The following is a 5,264-nucleotide window of genomic DNA, read 5'->3' as shown; positions in this document are numbered from 1 at the left end:
GCGGTTCCATTGCTATCTACTGGACCGGCATTTTACAATAAATTCAGATCACATGCCCCTCCAAAGCTTGTTTAATGAAAATAAACCAATACCCCCAATGGCCTTAGCCATAATTCAGTACTGGGCCCTAACATTGGCTGCATATGATTAGTTTTCAATATAAACCAGTGGGGGACCTTGGCAATGCTAATGCACTGAGCAGACTACCCTTACCGGAATGCCCATTAAAAGTGCCCATGCCAACCAAAACAGTCATTTTAATGGAATGGCTTTCAATGTCCCCATTAGATGCAAAACAAGTCAGCCTGGCTACTGAAAGAGACCCTGTGTTATCAAAAATACGCAGGCTACTTACAAATGGTTGGGCGGGGGTGCCAAATAAAGAAACCAGGCCTTATGATTGAAGGAAAGAAGAAATAAGCCTCATGGAGGGATGTCTTATGTGGGGAGCTTGTGTCATTATTCCACCTACAATGAGACCGCAAGTTTTAAAATTGCTGCAAGAGGCACATCCAGGTATAGTGCACATGAAGTGTTTGGCATGGAGCTATGTGTAGTGGCCTAAAATGGATCAGCAGTTTTATTCATGAACTTCAAATCCAACATTTGCATAGCACAAATTGAAATATGACCATAAAACATTAATATTATTTCTATTAATAACAACGCACATTTTTCTAAACTCACACACTGCAGTCAAAACATAAATAACTATATAGCCTACAATAAGCAAAAAGCTCATAAACAGCATACAATAAGATAATGAAACAAGTGTGAACGTAAATATTGGAATAATGCTCAAAAGCAATTTTATAGTTCAAAAATAAGTATTGCATTTATCAAAACATAATTGTACACTAAAGTCAACATTTTCAACACCGTAAACTTTGTTTTCAGCATACAGTGCTTGTATTCACTGTAGCTTTGTATTTCAATAAAATATTTACTATATATTTAGCCTGCATACCTGACAGCTTGGTACAGTCTGAATATATAGCATCGCAATAAATGAATATATAGCATCGCAATAAATGCTCCTCCGCTGATAATGTCCATGAATCATTATTTTGGTGGATGTGCCTGTGCTATTGCACTCTGTACTGTGCATAGCAATTGCGTATTGATCAGTAGAGTAAAAGCACTCTGTGCCATTTGTACCTGGCGTTTCAGTCGCAGTGTTTTCACACCACTGGCACAAACCCACGAATGATCTGTCATTGCCAGTATCACTGATTCCCCTGAATCAGTCATGTTCATATACACAGCATGTCCAAAACTTGCTCTCTTCAAACTTCGTTTCCAATTCATGTTTATTTGTGGGTAATCACTGTATCCACTCAATCTGACTACAGCTGTAAGAAAACACCTGTAATGCTGTACAATGCGTGTGTTTAAGCACATGAAAGACTGTAGACAGGTAGAGATCGCCACTTGAGTGGCGGACTGACTGTATTTGTAAAGGGTAGGCAGGATTGTGCGTTATATTTGATTTATTATGTATTTAAATGACCAGTCAAAATAACCCAATTTTGTCTATTCTAGGTAAATGTGTTTATAACTTATTTATTTTCGCGTTTAGCCAGCTAAAACACTGTAGGCATGTTTAATACATATATTTAGGAAAAGTCACGAACGGGTATGCGCAGTGTATTTAGGAACACAGAGTAATTCAAATTTTAATAACCAAATCGGTCAAATTGACCGGATCAGCGCTTCTAGTGTTAAAGAACATGGAAAAGGGAAATATGGAGTCAAAACTGAGTACAGTTATACCATACAGTTTCAAAAGTACAGTTACACCCCAAGCCACCACTGGTAAATCACCAGCCGAACCCTCTACCCAGATGAAAGAACCAGGGTTGAACGGAAACAAGAGCTACAGAAGGAATATCATGACAGACATGCCAGACAATGGTCCTATACAGTGGGGGACAGAATGTTTGCTCACAATTTTGGCACAGGACCGCCGTGGTTACTAGGTATCTTAATCAAAAAGACAGGATCAGTATCATACGTGGTACAATTGCATGATGGCAGAGCCTGCCGGAGACATGTGGACCATATCAGGTGGTGTTCATCTAAAATACTCGAGTCAAACATGCCACAGCCTGAAGGAGAGGACACAGTTGCTGATCAACCCCAGTTGAGCCAGGAAGGCCTGGGAGATTCAAAGACAAATGCACAGGATCAGCTGGTAACACAGAAGAACAGGGGAGTGTCAACAACAGTCCAGAGCATCGGGACAGTATGACGGAAGTCCAAACTGAAGACAGTCTTTTTGCACCGCTCTAGCCGCACTCCGAAGCCTCGGGTACTGATGGATAGTTAAACGTTAAAACATTATAGTTAAAGGTAGTTAAAGGAAGAGAGGGCAGAATAATCCCTCATAATTGCCTGGAGGTACAGGGTAGTCCACCCCTGTCCTTAGAGTAAGAGAGTGAGTTGTTTGCGTTTTTGTTTTATATGTAAAAAAAAAAAAATAGAATGGGAGATTAATTAAAGGGAGAGGAATGTGGAATATTGGGGTTTTACCACTTTAACACAGTTCTTAGGAGAACGTCAAATGACAAAAGGCTTAAGGGGGGTGGGGAAAAAGGAGGAACGAAAAGGAGTAAAAAGATGGCATTTGTAGTACAGCATGTTCCAATGGCGAGTTAAATAAAAGCCAGTTTGCAGTTACTAAATACAACAGTTATGAGTAGCATACTTTACAGCAACCTTGCCTGTTTTGGTCGCTGTGGAAATTAAGTCACTCGAAGCAGAGTTTTCCAAAACAAAACTGTCATTTATTAAATCTTCTCTCAGAGGTACTTCCACTTTCCCCCTTTTTCCATTCAGATTATAACACATACAGGTCTGACTCCTTAGTAAACTCCAACTTGACTCCCTGAGCGGCGTGGCACCACACCTCTATATATCCCCGTCAGGTGACTCCCACATGTCCAATTATCACTCTCCAGCTATACCACCCGGAAACAGGGGAGCCACACAAACACTGTTAACCCACTAACATCCCTCCCTAGCCCAACACAATAACACCACACATGCAACACACATACACACTCATGCACACCCACACAGACAAACAGGGTCCCCGAACTGACCCGCCCACCCACAATACACATTTTTACTGCCTTTGACTGCCCTACTGGCATAGACACACACAGTATTATAAAAAATCCTGAAATATCCTAAAACTATTTTCCCTAATCTAACAATAACAAAGATAACTAAAAACGAATCTAATAAAACCTATGCTTCATTTGTCGATTAGTATAACACAGAACAAATCCTGCAATTATTTGGTTGCTCATGTCTGTGGAATCTTCTCCCTGTGGAGTTCTGCTTAGGGAAATCCGTTTATTGTCTCTCTCTTTCAGCCCTACAGTCCAGCAGGTCAGCACTCTTTCCCTCCAGGTATGCTCGAAACACCTTCACTGGGACCAGGGGGGGAGGCTCCTGCACCACCACTCCCAATAGATCTGCAGGTAAATGTTGCAGTTACTGATGTGCTATTACTGTGATTCAATTCAGCTGAATATTTCCTTTCCTTTCTGGTTTATTTCAGATCTCCAGGCTAGTGCACCAAATGGCAGGTTACAGCAGGGACTGCAGGGCAGCAGGTAATACAGTATAATCAACAGATTCTTAATAAACAATGCATGTTATGCTCTCATAGCATTTATCATATACTTATGTCAGGTTATGGAGTCTGTCTCCCCATCTCTGGCACTGCTTGTCTTCGGATACATCCTTATCCCCCTTAGCAGTCTCTGACACACTCCACGCTGGGATCTTCCGTCCGCGGCTTTGAAAATCGCCTTAATACGAGTCCACAAAATCTTTCTCAAAAGACTCAGCCTTCTGTGTCTCTCCACACTCCTCCTTGTAACTAACATGAATCCCTCCTCTCTGGCTCAGGCAGTCTTTTAATTCCCCTCACCCCTCATTAGAGCTGGGAGCTCGGGTGATAGAGATTTGATTTGAGCAGCGATTCTCTTTGATCTGAGGCAGGTGTGCAACATTTGGCAATTTAGCTAAATTAAAAAGGAAAACAATGTGATTAAACAGCAAGCAGTGAATAATAATGAACCAATAAACCAATCAATTAAAACCACACATGAATAGTGATAATCAATGAGAACAATGGCAACAATAATAATAATAAATAAAATCACATCAATCAACGCGGGTACTCATCACAAATGTGGCTATAATGATCTGCATTTAAATAATAATCAGAGGAAGATCTACAGCGGCATAGCGAGGGGGGAAAGGGAAAAGTTTGATTAAGTTGTTTATATCTGTAACCGTTTTATATACATATACATCCAAGTCGTACCTATTGCGCTCCGTTCGTTCTTGAATTTGAATGGAGAGGAAGATCGGGGATTGCAGTTTGAGGGGAAGTGTAAATGCGTGTTGAAATGTTATTGAAGGTTTAGTGATTCCTTGGTTTGAATACAATGCTAATATCACTGTGTATTTGTCCAGTGCTAACTGGTATAAAGTAATTACATGCATTTGTTTGTGTAATTGAAGTAAGCGCTATGCAGTATCTTTGTGTGCGTGCATGTGCGTGCGTGTGTTGGCACTCATGGCAGCTGCGTGATGTCACCTTATAGGACAGGCAGCAGCGCACTAAACACTCTTATGAAGGTATCACCTACATAACATTAAAGTAAGGTTTTCTTTTCTGTGTTTAAAGTATTAAGAGATGTTGTGATATGATAAATATGTAATTGTGGAAAATTAATTTTGATAACTTTATTTAAAGTGTTTGTTTGTATGTTTATTTCTGGCCAGAAAATGTCTGTTTGTTTATTTAGAGTGATGGTGAACCCAAAGTGGGAGGACCTGCACAGGAGGACTATGCACTATGTCACTTTTTAAATATCTCCAATTCAAAGGAAGTCCATTTTTTAGGACAAGACTATTTATTTTGTTGTTGTTATTTTCTACTGCGTTCATCTTCCTGTGTGGAGTGCTGCACTGTTTGTAAGAACTCTTTGCACATTAACAAAGGATTTATTGGACGGCTTTTATTCCATCCACCTTGCCTTCAGATCTCTCTACCTTTTCCACAAAGGAAAAAAAAGAAACCACTTTATAAATAAAATTATAATACAGAGCCTTGTCACCCCACGTGACATTACCGTTTGCTGCATGTGAAATGTGGTCAATGTTTTAGACAGTGGATGAAGCTACAGTATGTTGTGAAACGGTGTGTTGTGAACCTGTGTTGTAGAGATGTGGTTGTAGAA

General features: G+C 40.2%; 1 long non-coding RNA gene across 1 annotated transcript; it reads right to left on the bottom strand.

The window, feature by feature from the left end:
• Positions 1-2,764: 2,764 nt before the first annotated feature.
• On the bottom strand, positions 2,765-4,031 carry LOC136759853 (uncharacterized). The gene is made up of 2 exons (XR_010820116.1): positions 3,694-4,031; positions 2,765-3,482 (listed from the first exon to the last, which is right to left on the bottom strand). It is a non-coding gene; the product is annotated as an uncharacterized LOC136759853 (long non-coding RNA).
• Positions 4,032-5,264: the final 1,233 nt, after the last annotated feature.

Source organism: Amia ocellicauda, chromosome 1 (genome assembly GCF_036373705.1).
Source record: "Amia ocellicauda isolate fAmiCal2 chromosome 1, fAmiCal2.hap1, whole genome shotgun sequence".
Lineage (NCBI taxonomy): Eukaryota > Metazoa > Chordata > Actinopteri > Amiiformes > Amiidae > Amia > Amia ocellicauda.
Note: the sequence above shows the minus strand (reverse complement) of the source record. Positions and strands in the feature narration are given on the sequence as shown.